Below are 16,700 nucleotides of genomic sequence, written 5' to 3'. Positions count from 1 at the left end.
ACGTAATATGAGGTGGTAATGTATGTGAAAAATTGAATGTGCAAAGATTATCTTATATAGAAGTCAAAAACGTGATGGTAGTATCCGTAAAAGTCAATTATATAGTGGTATCGTAAAAAATAACTTTTATTTTATTTATTAAGAAATATCACTAAACGCATTATTTGTGTGTGCATACGGGTTATTGTTAATTGAGGATACTTGCATATTTGGAGCAAAAAATCCATAAGAGTAAAATCCTATATGAAAAAAACTCAAGTGGAAAAAAGAGTGTTCTACAAAACAAAATTACATCTTCTACAAAGAAATTACAAGAAAAACTCGTATCTTCTGATAATTATCATCAATCTTTATAGCTACAATGATTTGTAGTGCATCGCCATATTTTGAGTCAGTTGTATTCATATAGAGCTCATAACATCCTTAAGCTTTTGGACGTTCTCCAGGGAGGGAATAATCTGAGGGTCGTCGTTCTCAAACACCTCCTTGCAAGTATCATATAAACATCCTTAAGCCTTTGGACGTTCTCTGGGGAAGGAAATAATTCGAGGGTCGTCGTTCTCAAACACCTCCTTGCAAGTATCATATAAAAGTGGCACTCGGAAGCACTCTTTCTGATTATTCTTTTCCTTTTTCTCTGGCCGCCTGATGTCTTCTTTGCAGCCATCGATGTTTTCGAAATAAGAAAAAGATAGATTGCTCCTAGACCACTTACTTGAGTTGGAAACAACCGAGACCTGATTTATTATCATTTGATATAATTTCATCTGTATCAAGATGAAGACTGACCTTGTGAATCAATAAATAGAAGCCGGATCCAAATTTAGTATCCATGCGAATTTAAATACTTCCCCGGAAAAGCGTTGGAGCATAATCTTCATTGTTTATCAAGTTTCCAATAGCATCATCACACTTGCACAAGAAAAATGGTGATATAATTTATTATTACATATATAAGATCAAATGGAAACACTACGAAATTAAATTACTTAGAATGCAATATTAAGAACAATAAAAGTTCTACCACTAAAATAAACTTTTCAAATTGAAAAAGAGAACTGTGTCACATTGATAGGGTCCCACCGCAAGAAAAACGAATAATTTCATAGAATTCTAAATGTATGATTAATTTTAATGTTTGAACATTGAATATGAGTTTACGAACCACGAACATTACTCAGAACCAAAATTTGTTGTTTGATATTTCTGAGGAGCAAAAGGCATAAAATATAGATAGAAAATGAAATAGATATTTGATATATACGGTCCTTCTTATAACATAGAAATAAATCTTGAATCAAATTTTCACTAATCTAATTAACAGAGTCAGATTTCTCTCTTACCAAGAATGAGATATGTATTTCACACCCATATCAGGATTGCCTTCTTGGCAGAGTATTACAGGGGAATGGAGGCTGGCATCCCTTGGTAGACGAGAGGAGACTGTTTGTGGGCGCTGAGTCAATTGTTTAAGTTGTATTTATAGGGTTTATTTAGGTTATTTTTTATTGGGCTTGGCCCAAAATAGGGAATATTTTAAACATTTGCCACAAGTTATCTTCAATTAGGCTGGGCCCAAAAAGAGAAAAATAGAGTATATGTTTTCAATACATCCCTCAAGTTAAATTGCAAAAACTAAAGGTGTGGTGCAATGGAGAAAACATACAGTTTATTCACATAATTGTATGTATATGTGTAGACAAAACCAAACAGATTGCTGAATAAAAACAAGAAAGCCATAAGTCACTATTCATTAAGGTTAACAGATGGATAATGTGTCGTGTTTCTTTGTCACATGTCTAAATACGATTCAACAAAATATGCATTATTAAGCTATAAAACCAATTATGAGTAGGTTAACTCCATCATATGTTCACATACAATTTAACATATGACAAGTATCTGATGCATCAGTTTTAAATTTGCAGTAATCTCTGGAAAGTTAGACAAATTTAGATTAGCTGCTTTTGTGAACAATATTGCACAACCTAAAGGGAGAATACAAATTTGTACCTTATGATTGACTTAATTCTCTTGGAAGAAGTCTAGCCGGATCTAAATATAGTAACCGAGCGAAATCCTCTAATCTATGCACAAGGAGAGAACAAATAAGGAACCATGGTATATATTATGCTAGCTTTCATGTCTGTTTAGGAGGAGGGCCGCTTTTACCCTTTCTTTATTTATGAAAAAAATGAAATCTTACTTTAAAGATATGAATAATTTGATTGTAAGTTTTGATTAAGATTATTGATTTATAAGTTTTTTCAATTATGCTTTGTAAAGCATAATGTAACATAAATGTAATTCGATAACTCAACACATCAAAAGACAGGAAACAATACGTAAGTATAATACAGGAATCTACAGGTTGGAGATTCGATACGAACAGACAAAGACAATCAAGATATCTGAGACGAGCATCCGTCCACTGGAAGAAGTTCATTTACATGTTCAAGCCTCAGTGAAGAATAAAGTTCAATATGTTTCTGCTATCAAGATTGCCTGAAGATCAAGTATCAAAGACCAGAAGATTCCAGTATATTTAATTTGATTATTTATAATCAAATTTATCGAAGCAACATCTAACCCGGAATGACTGATCAAGTATATTATCAAGTAAAGAATTCAAGGGATTATTTCAGTTCGAGTCGTTCGTGAACCAGACCAGTGCACAGGACGTCAGGACGTACGAAAGTATTCAATGGATTCGATCAACGAATTAATTGATCAAGTCAATCGAGCTGCTCCAGGATTTATTGCCAAAGGAAATTATTAATTAGATATATATATATATATATTAATTGTGAATTATTTGAGTTTAAATAATTCAAGTAATTAACTTAACACAATTAATTGTATATATATGTATATTTAATTATTGCACAAATGAAAGACCTGTAAGAATGTCTAAGTACATCACAGGGAACTCAGTTGCATTTAGGCGCAAACTTTGACCATGAAAAGTCAAAGCTTGCGCTTCATACAAATGCACAAGACTTATGTGCTAGAATTTCTAAGTATGATACAGGGACACAGGGGAACCGCTCTTGAGCGCAACCTTTGACCAAGTCAAAGGTTGCGACTACAAAAGTTCATCTAGCGCAAGTTCACTTAAAAGTTTCTAAGTCACAGGGGTTCACTTCATGAAGGGGCGCAAAGTTTGACTATGTCAAAGCGCAAGGTTTGACTTAGTCAAAACTTGCGCTTGACAATCAACTCTGTTTTGTGGCTAAGTGGAGATGTACACTCTCATCCTCCTGTATGGCGCAACCATTGACTAAAGTGGCGCCAAGTTTGACCACAGGTGTGTATACATGCATTTTGGGGCGCAACTTTGATATATATATATATACTCACATATATGTATATGAAAGTGGCGCCACTCCTAATACATTCTGTGTTAGATTTATTTTTGTAAATCTAAGTCGTCATGGACGAACTCGTTAACCATGGTTAGTTGTTGGAAAGTCTATAAATAGGGCTTTGTGTTTTCATTTGAAAACAACTACACACTTTGTAAGTGCACACACTATACACGTTCTCGAGAGTTCAATTAGAAGATCGTATTTATCGAGAGTTTGTAATAGAGTGATTGTAGTCTCTGCAGCCGACACTTGTGTTGGAATTTGTAGCACCCGAGGATTATTTCTAATATAAGAATATTCCCCGACTTGCTGGAGTTATTTATTTACGATTGATTTAACATGGACAGAAACAGATTATCCGCAATTAAATTAGATCGAAGAAATTGGTACGACGTATTCAACCCCCCCCTTCTACGTCTGATTGGACCTAACAATTGGTATCAGAGCGAAGCTGATCGATATACAGATCTGAGATCCGTAACCAATCTGAAAAGCTAGCTGTCCGTACAATCGTAATTTTATCTGATAACAATGTCGACACACAAGTTAGGAATCAAAGTACCTCCATTTGACAAGGATGACTACAACAACTGGAAGATGAAGATGTTGCTGTACATCAGTGTTGCTAATCCCATGTTCATTGGGATTCTGGAAAATGGTCCATTTGTGCCTATGAAGATTATTCCTGAATCTGTTGAAAATTGTGTTCGTATTCCACAGAAGTCTGTTCCTAAAGAGAAAAGTGAATACACTGACACTGATAAGGAATATGTTGCACAAGATCATAATCTGCAACTCATAATTGTTGAATCAATGACCAAGACAATGACACATCTGATACTAAGTCTGAAAACTTCAAAGCAGATGTGGGACACTATTGAGGCATTGATGGAGGGATCTGAAGAAGTCAGGGAAAACAGATACGATATGCTAATTGCCAGATATGAAGCATTTCAGGCAATACCTGGAGAGAACATTTCTCAAATCTACGAGAGGTTCATGTTGTTACTGAATGAACTCACCCTGCATGGAAAGACTTATCCACAGAAAGAGATAAACAGAAAGTTCTCATTTGTGATGCCACCCCATCTAGTTGTTAAGACAGAGACCATCCGGGAAAGAAGCGACTTCAGGACTATGACTTTGGAAAAGCTGTTTGGAAAACTGAAGACGTTTGAGATGGAACTTGAACAGAGAAAGATTATATATGGTGGTGGATCAACAGAATCCAAGAGTATGGCCTTACAGAAGACCACTGCACTTATTGCTGATCAACCATACTTTGGTTATCAACAATTAGTTGAATATGGTATCAATGATCACACTGTTGCTCAGAGTGATTGTTCATCCATCAAAGCTGACTATCCTTCTACCATTACTGAGATTGTAGAAGCTGAAGTTGATGAAGTTTCTGATGAACCGGAGGATGAGTTTTACACTCAAGAAGAGCTGGAGCAGCTGGAAGATAAGTCAATGGCTTATATGGCTGCAAGGTTCAAGCATATCAAGTTCAGGAAGAACCCCCGGTACAAGAAAACTTCAGGGAACAAGTTTCAGGGTAAAGGAGGATACTCAGGCTCAGGGTCAAAAACTACTGGCAGTTTCAAACCAAACATATACGACAAGAGCAAGGTCAGATGCTACAACTGCAATGACTTAGGGCACTTTGCAACAGAGTGCAGGAAACCCAAAGCAGCTCCTGTCAGAAGCAACTCATATGATAAGAAGAATTCTTATGAGGATCTGAAGAAAGAGAATGAGAAGCTAAAAGCTAAGTTGGAAGCAATGGTGGCCAAGCACAAAGGAAAGGCTTACATTGCTGAGGGAAAAAGCTGGGATGACACAGATTCTGATGATGAACCTGTCCAGAGCAATTATGCATTTGCATTAATGGCTGACACTGTCGAGGAATCTCCATCTCAGGTATCTCCTGAAATTTCTGTTGATGATATGACTACTGCTGATTATAAAAAGACTATAAATGAACTAGGTCAAGAGATGTACAACTTGCACACTAGTTTATTAGCTTCAGAATCAGATAACAGTAGTCTTTCTCTAAAGATAGCTAAACTTGAAGAAAGAGTAGATGAATTAGCTTTAGAGAAACTCATAAACACTAACCTTAAAGATAGAATTGAATATCTAGAGAATAAGGAGAAGTGTAGTGCAGAAATTGAGGAGTCCCTTAGGTTTCAGATTGCTGACCTAGAAACTAAGCTTAGGGCCTATCAGAATTCTGCCTTTCTACAGAAAGAGATCTTGGATAGTCAAAGGGTTGATAAGAAGGTTGCTATTGGCCTTGACTATAGTTCTTTGGAAAGAGCCAAAAGAAAGAAGAGAAAAGAGAATGAAGGCATATTTGTTTCAGCAGGAACTGAGAATGCTCCTGAAGGAACAAATATACCTAAAATTCTAAAGAACACCAAGACCCCTATCTTTAGAATGGCACAAACAGAACCTCTGATAGAAGAAGACCTTGTCATCAAGGAAGAGTTGAAAAATGAGGAAGTTGTTAAGCCTCAAGTAAAACAGGAATCACAAGATGTACCTTCTAATTCCCAAGTCAGAGATGACTCAGATAAAACTGGATTAGGAAGTACTAGTTCCAACAAAAAGAAGAACAACAGGAATGGCAAGTTAGATCCTAAGAACTCCAATTCTAGGAATTCTAATGCTAGAAAGGTGTGTAATAATTGCAATTCTACTAATCATCTTACTCATGCATGTAAAGTGATTAAAGTAGATAATTCTGTTTCTAGCATGCCTAATACTGTTAACATGAATGCTGTTCATTTGCCATGTGGTAAAGTAGGTTGCATGCTCTGTGCTATGAATATGATGTCTGCATGTTTTACCATGTTAAATGCATCTTTTTCTGCACCATCTACCATGAATATGAATATGCCTGCACCTTCTGTTGCCCCTGTGGCAAAGACTGCTAGTCCTTCTAAGAAGAAGGAAACTCCCAACTCCAAGTCTAAAAGCACTTCTGCTAAGACTACAAAGGAGAAGAGTCCAGTCATCCCTGAACAAGCACATGTTAAACCAGTTTCTGTTGATAATCCTGTTTCTACTAAATCACCTGGACCCAAGAACGTCTGGGTACCAAAGAAAGTTTAATCCATTTGTGAATGCAGGGCACAGGAAGGAAAAGAAAAGTTGTGTGGGTTCTTGATAGTGGTTGTTCAAGACACATGACTGGTGAAAGGTCCCTGCTCACAGATGTGGTGATGAGAACCGGCCCAATTGTAATCTTTGGAGATGACAGCAAAGGTTTTACAACGGGATATGGTAAGCTGAAAGTTGGAAATGTCATAATTGAAGATATCTCTCTGGTGGAAGGACTCAAGCATAATTTACTAAGTATCAGTCAGTTCTGTGACAAAGGATACGACGTAATCTTTCAGAAGGAAGTTTGCTTAATCCAGAACCGGAAGAACAAGGATCTTACACTCCGTGGTGTAAGAAAATCAAGTTTGTTTATAGCCGACATAGACTCAGCAAGTAAGGGGGAGGTCAAGTGTTTTTACACCAAAGCCTCTGCTGATGATAGTTGGTTATGGCATCGGAAGCTCTCACACTTGAACTTTAAAACTATGAACTCTTTAGTCAAAAGGGAACTTGTGAGAGGATTGCCACAGAAAGAATTCTGTCAAGAAGGACTCTGTGATGCATGTGAAAAAGGGAAGTCAAAGAAAGCATCACACAGGAGCAAAGGCATGACTGATATTGGTTCACCCCTTCAACTGATTCATATGGATCTGTTTGGACCAGTCAACATTCCTTCTATATCAAGGAAAAGATATGCTCTTGTGATCGTCGATGACTACTCAAAATACACATGGGTATTATTCTTACATTCAAAGGATGAAGCAGCACTCGTCATCATTGATCATATCAAGAAGATTGAAAAGGAAGCAGATCTGCCAGTAAGGGCAATCAGATCAGATAATGGAACAGAATTTCGTAATGCTGTTCTTAATGACTTCTGTACTGATAAGGGCATCTCTCGTCAGTATTCAGCTCCAAGGACTCCACAACAAAATGGTGTCGTAGAAAGGAAGAACAGAACCTTGATTGAAGCAGCAAGGACTATGATTAGTCAATCAAGACTTCCAATCTATTTCTGGGCTGAAGCTGTAAGCACTGCTTGCTACACTCAAAATCGTACCCTGATTAACAAGGATTTGGATAAGACTCCTTATGAAGTAATGGCCAACAGAAAACCATCACTAAGTTACTTTCATGTGTTTGGTGCAAAATGCTTTGTGTTAAAAGAAGAGCATCTGGGAAAGTTTGATGCCAAAGCTGAAGAAGGCATTTTTCTGGGTTATTCTTTGGAGTCTAAGGCCTACAGGGTTTATCTGATCAATGACGACAAGCTGATTGAAAGCATCAATGTAAGATTTGATGATACCAGACTCCCAAGTCTTCAAAAGGAAAATGAATCTGATTCTCTGGAGTTTGAGAATTTAGAAGACATCTACTTAGGAGAAGATGAACCTGAAGCTGATGTAAGAGATCCTAATGCAAATCAAGAGAATGCTGATCCTGAACCATCTGGAGGAAGTATTGGCAACAATACAAATGATCATCATGGTCACAGTGGTCAAAGTGGAGGATCATCAAATAGGATATACATCAGCTCAGGGGGAGTAAGTCAAAGTGAATCTACTAGTCATCACACTCAACACAACTATGATTTTGGTGAATCATCAAGATTGAATCTGCCAAGACAAAGGGTATGGAGTAGAGACCATCCTGTTGAACAAATCATTGGTGATCCAGACACAGGAGTGCAGACTAGAAGAGCAACTCAGAATGAATGCAACTTTGCTGGATTCTTGTCTCAGACAGAACCAAAGAAAGTTGAAGAGGCTCTAAGTGATCCAGATTGGGTATCTGCAATGCAGGAAGAACTCAATCAATTCGAAAGGCAGAAAGTTTGGAAGCTGGTGCCAAGACCTAAAGGAAAATCTATAGTTGGCACTAGATGGGTTTTTAGAAACAAACTGGATGAAGATGGTATTGTTACGAGGAATAAGGCAAGACTGGTTGCAAAGGGTTATTCACAAGAAGAAGGAATTGATTATGATGAAACCTATGCTCCAGTTGCTAGGCTTGAAGCAATCAGGATGTTCTTAGCATTTGCTGCACACTCCAACTTCAAAGTATATCAGATGGATGTGAAAAGTGCATTCCTGAATGGTGATCTGGAAGAGGAAGTCTATGTTGAACAACCCCCTGGGTTTGAAGACAAAGAATTTGAAGACTTCGTCTACTTTCTCTTCAAAGCACTCTATGGCCTGAAGCAAGCCCCTCGAACCTGGTATGACACTCTTTCCAAGTTCTTACTTGAAAATGGTTTCACCAGAGGTATCATCGATAAAACTCTTTTCCATAAAAAGCATAAGGATGATATAATTCTTGTACAAGTATATGTCGATGACATTATATTTGGTTCTACTAATGATCTTTTGTGTGAAAGATTTGCTAAGTTAATGCAGAGCAAGTATGAGATGAGCATGATGGGAGAATTGTCCTTCTTCCTAGGACTTCAAGTCATTCAGAAGCCTGACGGTATTTTTATCTGCCAATCTAAATACATCAAGGATCTTCTGAAGAAATATGGAATGGAAGAAGCATCTACTGCCAAAACCCCTATGCCAACTGCTGTCAAACTTGATCAGGACAAATCTGGTAAGTCAGTTGACATCACGAAGTATCGAGGTATGATTGGCTCTCTCTTATACTTAACTGCAAGTAGACCAGATATCATGTTCGCAACTTGTTTATGTGCTAGATTCCAGGCTGATCCTAAAGAGTCACATCTTATAGCTGTTAAGCGTATTTTTAGGTATCTTAAGGGAACCCCCAATCTAGGGATTTGGTACCCTAAAGATACAGGTTTTAATCTAGTTGGCTATACAGATTCTGACTTTGCAGGATGTAAGATTGATAGGAAAAGTACTTCAGGAAGCTGTCAGTTTCTTGGACGAAGGTTGGTGTCATGGTATAGCAAGAAGCAACACTCCGTGTCTACGTCTACAGCGGAAGCTGAATACATAGCTGCTGGAAGTTGCTGTGCTCAAATCTTGTGGATGAGGAATCAACTACAAGATTATGGACTCATGTTGAATAAAATTCCGATTCTGTGTGATAACACGAGTGCCATTGCCATTGCCAACAATCCTGTTCAACACTCCAGGACAAAGCATATTGATATCAGGTATCATTTCCTTCGCGAGCATGTCATGAATGGAATAGTAGAGTTACACTTCGTACCTACTGATCAACAAATTGCAGACATCTTCACTAAACCACTAGACGAATCCACTTTCTCTAGACTGGTTGGTGAACTTGGGATGTTAAATATGTCTAATTAATTAGACAAGAAATAACTGCAATTTGTTCGTAAGTTCACAAGTTTTAAAATGTACATATTTTCAGGACTTGTGAATTTACAAAGAGCATCCAGTATTTTACATAACTTTCTGATAATTAGTTTTAATTATTTGCCATGATTTATATGATTTGCATGATTTATGTGATTATGTGATTAATTGCTAAGTGGTAGATATTTAGAATTAATTTTCTTGAATTATTTAAGTGCTTATATTCAATTAATGAATATTAGTGTTTATTTAATTCATATTTTAATTATATTTGATTAATGGATTTGAAGCAATTCAAATCATGTTAAGTTATCCATTAATTAAATGATAATTAAATTACTTGCAGCATAATTACTTAAATTTGTCTAACTGAATCTTATTCGGTTAAATTTTATTTAAGTTATTGTGATTTTAGCTTGATAATTTACAAAATTGTTTTATTTCGAAACAAATATGTCAGATTATCAAACTCAATCCGTTTTACAGTCTATATTGAATTGTAGCGCAACCTTTGACTTAGTCAAAAGTTGCGCCACTATTCATATAGCTGTGCCTGTATGAGAAATTCTTTCAAATTTCTCTAAGTCTTGTTGAATGAGGGGGGCGCAACTTTTGACTCGGTCAAAAGTTGCGCCTATGCGCTGTAGATATGTATATGTTTTTAGTCCTCTGAAATAATTCTAAGTGTGAGTTTGCGCCTCATACATTCGTGTATGGAGGGTAAACTTGTCCTTTCCATACGTGCGCCAGGACTGTTTCCCTGTATTCAGTATGGAGGGCAACTTGGTAAATAACCAAGTTGCGCCTCCCCTTCTCCTGACCATATATATGGAACACTTAGGCCTTTTTCTCGTTATTTCTAATATATACACAGCATATACACACAAGTTCAAAACCTTCCACTGCCATATTCAACTCACGAACTCGTGGTTTTTGGATCAACAAAACACCATCAAATCTTTGCCCATTTTTGATTGTGAGACCAGTTTTGGAATCCCTGAGTCTAGAGCTTTCCATACATACCAGTTTCATCACGATCCATAACTGTTTTTCGAAAAGTTTTTTCGAAACCCTTCACATTCTAGGACTGATTTGTACGTGTTTTTGGCATCGATAATTTGCAAAACCGATACCATTATTCTTAGAATTTCAAGAAGTATAACATACTGTAATTTCATCAAAATCTGAAATTCTTGAATTTAGGGTTTTTCGGAGCGTTATTAATTAATTATTTTCGTGACAAAAAGTGAATATTTGTTCGTGTTTATTCGTGAAACGAAATTTATAATCATTTTTAATTTTAATTAAAAATGGCTGCAAATTTTGATATTCCGAAGACAAATTTCACAATTGTTGAGAATAATAATTTAATTACGCAAGCGAATTATCGACGCTGGGTTCGATATATGTCAGAATTTTCTTTTGCTAGGTTTGCTATGACAGAATCAGTTAACCTTAACAAATCTCTTCTACGAGAGTTTTTGTCTTCTCTTTCTGTTGTGAATGCAGGACAAGTACTTGGACTTACTTGCACAATTCAGGGACGTACACTTTCTATCACTGAGAATACCCTGAACACTGCACTCCAGCTACCTACAGAGAATTTTGAAGCTGTTCCTGACAGAGCTGAACGAACTAATTTTTTCTATGCTATCCACTGTCAGAGGGAGCCAAATGGTGATCTTCCAGCGAAGATGTATGTAAAGCACCTGCCTAGGGAATGGAATTTCTTCTTTAATTCCATCTCCCATGTATTTGCCCCTAAAACTGGAGGATTCCATGGGATTACCAACTTTAATCAGGAGATTGGGATTGCCATTGCTCAAAACTCAAGAATCAATCTAGGACATCTGATTATGGGAGCTTTTCAGGACTCTCTGAGGAAGAACAGACATGTACTTCTATATCCTCGTTTCTTCCAGATTGTGCTGAATCAGATGTTGACACCTGCTGAGAGAGCTGTCTATCCAAATATAGACAATGTCATCTGTTCCTTCATGACTACAAGGGTGATATCAATGCTGGAGAATCATCAAGGATACACCAACAATGAACCAGTGGTGTTCACTGAGGCCATGCAAGCTTTTCTGAATCAAAATGTGCCTCCACCACCAATTCAACCTGTTGCTGCCCCTGTTGTTGCTGAAGCAGTCCCTGAAGAACATGATGAACCAATTCCTGAGCCACTCATTCAAGAAAATGTTCCTGAGGCTCAACATATTCCTGTAGAGGAAGAAGTGATTGTGGAAGATGCTGCAGATGACTCCTCTGAAACTAATGATCAATCTGATGGAGAGGATTCACTACAGGACAACTCTACTGATTCTGAAGATGAAGTGGATGCTCCTGTTCAAGTCACTGTAGCTGCACCTTCTGATGATGCAATGGTGGATGTTGATGAACTCTTCTCTAACACTTATAATCCACTGCTACTGTCAGGTATTCCTTCTGACTCTGACAACTTGTCCTTTGATGCACCTGATTGGGTTCAGAATCTTTTGGATTCCAATCAGCTTTCACCACCTATCACAAGTGCCAATGAATTTGAAATCCCCCAAATTCATAACCAAGGCACCACTTCACAACCATCTGAAGCAGAAACTACTCAACCCCTCAGCCAACCACTTATTATTTCTGAGAGAGAGGGAGAAAGTGCCTTAAGTGCACCACACAAGGAGTCTGTTTCTGAAACTGCAGCTCTGTCTCCTAGTCAAGAAAGGAGATTAGAACCTGAGACAACTGCAGATGTGTCTATTTCTTCACCACCTCAGCCAAATACTATTCCAATGCACAGTGAGGTTGCACACACAGTTGAAGAATTGACGGTTGCGAACACTTTGTCGTCCATGTCAGGGATAGACACTGTTGTTTCTGATCCTTTTCAGGGTCAAGTGCCTTCACAGGCTTCTGGGGGAAACTTGGATGAAATGCCACTTTCTACATCCTTGTCTACCCCCCTGGGAGGAACATTCCCAGATCCTTTAAAGGACTCTTCACCTCTCGAAGGTGAACGGCAATCTGTTTCTGAGCCCTTCGTATCAGGAAGTGTGCCAGTTACAGAGGACTTGTCACAAAGTCTTTCGCCGTCAAAGGCAGTTGTGGGAAACCAGGGTGCTTCGCCAATTCAAGGATCACATCCTTCGAGCCCTGTGTCTACCCACCCTGAGATTCCAACTCAGGATCCAACAAAGGACTCACCACTTTCAAGTGGTCGGCAACTTGTTTCTTATGACTCAGATTCATCTGACGAGGAAACCGAGGACGAAGGCTTACGAACCTTCATTGCACCTTCTGTGACCTCTCTAGAAGAGGCTAAGAAGATTTCTTCTGCAGGTACATCTCAGGATGCTGGAACTTCTTTGAGTGAGAGGGAAACACTTACAGAACCAGTTATACAGAAACCCTCTGACCCACTGAGTGTTCTAGCTTTGAGTGAAATGAGAGAAACACCTGCAGAACGTACTAGTGAGAACCCCACATCCCAACCTACAATTGAATCTGCAATTCCAACTGTATCTGTGACAGAATTTGAAGCTCTGCAATTCAAAGTTCAACACTTAGAAGCTGAGAATCTTGTTCTACGGGAGGAGTTGGTAGAAATCAAATCAACAATGGAGCAAAGGTTGGCTGCCCTGGAGGCTAAATTGCTGGCATCTCAACCTTCCAGAGAGGATTACTCAACTGAGGGGGAGAGAGCAGCAGAAAAGCAAAAGGAAAGAGGGTGATAACAGGGGTGTCTGAAGAACTGATTGATTCTGCTCTTAGGCATCAATTCAGTTACACTCATGATGAATACATCCCTGAGTTTGTGGATGACAGGGTGATTAGGATGGTTGGTGCTGAGAATGAAGATCTTGAAGAAGGAGAAATCCCAGATGCTGAAGTCTTTGCTGATGAACTTGCATATCACAATGACATCTTTCCTGCTGAAGAGTTTTGAAATTGCAAATCCACAAGACATTGCTGATGTTGCTAGGGATTATGCTGAGCAAGGAGAGCAAGGGACAAGTTAGAAAACCAAAGACGGATTCGAAGGGAAAGGAGACTTGCCAACTTACATAAAGATGGAGCTGAATGGGATGCTGCTAGATCTGTGTTTGATTTTCCAGAGGTCACTCAAGACAATGATGATGACGAAGTAAAAGATATCTTTGACTCCTTCAGGGAACAACTACAAGGATTTACATGATTATCACGAGGTGTTAAATGATATCATTTCTACTGTGTCTGTTGCTGTTCTTCACAGGAGAGGATGGATGGTGAACATATCATTTGAGCTAAGAGAGAAGGCCATGGACTCAAGCATGTGTCAAGTCAGTTTCTCAGAGATCTTTCTTTAACTGAGCTGTTTTGTGTAAGAAACAAGATCATTTCAACCGGCAGAAAGCATAATGAAATATTCAGAGATATGGTGGAAGGTTGGATATCTGATATTGGAGTTGAAATTCATGACAAGCCCTCAGTTATTAAGTACTTCAAGGATGGTATGATTCAGAGTATAGGACTCACTGATGAAGCACTATCAACATACAATCCTCGTATACTGAAATATCTGGAAGCTCAAGTCAGGGAGAAGTGCTCAAGGACTAGCAAGGGAAGACTAACTGCTGAACTGCTATATGCCTATCGTCTGAACTTTGCTGCTCTGAGAGAATTAGACTTATCAGCCATCAATCGTCAACCACCATATCCACTACCTCCACTAGACCCTGAAGTTCCTGAAAATCCAAATGCACCTGTTGTTACTTACAATCCTACATCTGTAATATTCAAGAAGAAGAAAGACTCTGAAGTCACTGCTATACCACTCACAGAGATTGGAAAACTCAATTCCAAAAGAATCACTCGTGCAGTTGCAGCTGTTAAGTGGTCAGTGGTAAAGAAGACAAGAGTGTGCTCAAAGATTTGTTGATCTTCTGGAGATAAGAAAAGCTGTAGAGACTGTCCACAACACTTCTAGAGTTCGTGCTCATCCATCAAGGATCATTATGAAAATTGAAGGAATGGAGATGAATGTCACTTTAAGAAGTTGAAGAAGATGGTTCACCTGCAAACTTTAGAGAAGATGAGAAGAAAAATCTAGAGCAACCTCCACCTGAGAATACACTGGAGCAAGTGGCACTGAGTACCATTACAGCTAGGATTGAAGAGATTGAAAACAAGCTTACTCAGAAGAGAGTAGAGGAAGCTGCAAAAAGAAAGCTGAGCAGAAGCTGATTAATGCAAGAGCCAAGAAACCAAGGAAAGATTAGTTCAGGCTAGAGGAACAATGGCTGCTTGTATTTACTTTTGAATTCTGGAAAATGTAAGATATAATCCAGACTGTACTTAGTATTATTTCCTGTTTAAATAGTATGCTTTTTCATTGTGTCAGTTGAGTTATCCTCTTAAAGGATTTGCTTGTCTTAACTCTACAATCAAATAGGGGGAGATTGTAAAGCATAATGTAACGTAAATGTAATTCGATAACTCAACACAACAAAAGACAGGAAACAATACGTAAGTATAATACAGGAATCTACAGGTTGGAGATTCGATACGAACAGACAAAGACAATCAAGATATCTGAGACGAGCATCCGTCCACTGGAAGAAGTTCATTACATGTTCAAGCCTCAGTGAAGAATAAAGTTCAATATGTTTCTGCTATCAAGATTGCCTGAAGATCAAGTATCAAAGACCAGAAGATTCCAGTATATTTAATTTGATTATTTATAATCAAATTTATCGAAGCAACATCTAACCCGGAATGACTGATCAAGTATATTATCAAGCAAAGGATTCAAGGGATTATTTCAGTTCGAGTCGTTCGTGAACCAGACCAGTGCACAGGACGTCAGGACGTACGAAAGTATTCAATGGATTCGATCAACGAATTAATTGATCAAGTCAATCGAGCTGCTCCAGGATTTATTGCCAAAGGAATATTAATTAGATATATATATATATATATATTAATTGTGAATTATTTGAGTTTAAATAATTCAAGTAATTAACTTAACACAATTAATTGTATATATGTATATTTAATTATTGCACAAAATGAAAAGACCTTAAAAATGTCTAAGTACATCACAGGGAATCAGTTGCATTTAGGCGCAAACTTTGACCATGAAAAGTCAAAGCTTGCGCTTCATACAAATGCACAAGACTTATGTGCTAGAATTTCTAAGTATGATACAGGGAACAGGGGAACCGCTCTTGAGCGCAACCTTTGACCAAGTCAAAGGTTGCGACTACAAAAGTTCATCTAGCGCAAGTTCACTTAAAGTTTCTAAGTCACAGTGGTTCACTTCATGAAGGGCGCAAAGTTTGACTATGTCAAAGCGCAAGGTTTGACTTAGTCAAAACTTGCGCTGACAATCAACTCTTTTTGTGGCTAAGTGGAGTTTACCTCATCCTACTGTATGGCGCAACCATTGACTAAAGTGGCGCCAAGTTTGACCACAGGTGTGTATACATGCATTTTGGGGCGCAACTTTGTATATATATATATACTCACATATATGTATATGAAAGTGGCGCCACTCCTAATACATTCTGAGTTAGATTTATTTTTTAAATCAAGTCGTCAGGACGAACTCGTTAACCATGGTTAGTTGTTGGAAAGTCTATAAATAGGGCTTGTGTTTTCATTTGAAAACAACTACACACTTTGTAAGTGCACACACTATACACGTTCTCGAGAGTTCAATTAGAAGATCGTATTTATCGAGAGTTTGTAATAGAGTGATTGTAGTCTCTGCAGCCGACACTTGTGTTGGAATTTGTAGCACCCGAGGATTATTTCTAATACAAGAATATTCCCCGACTTGCTGGAGTTATTTATTTACGATTGATTTAACATGGACTGAAACAGATTATCCGCAATTAAATTAAATCGAAGAAATTGGTACGACGTATTCAACCCCCCCTTCTACGTCTGATTGGACCTAAAC

This window comes from Daucus carota, chromosome 8 (assembly GCF_001625215.2).
Source record: "Daucus carota subsp. sativus chromosome 8, DH1 v3.0, whole genome shotgun sequence".
Classification (NCBI taxonomy): domain Eukaryota; kingdom Viridiplantae; phylum Streptophyta; class Magnoliopsida; order Apiales; family Apiaceae; genus Daucus; species Daucus carota.
This window is presented reverse-complemented; position numbering follows the sequence as displayed.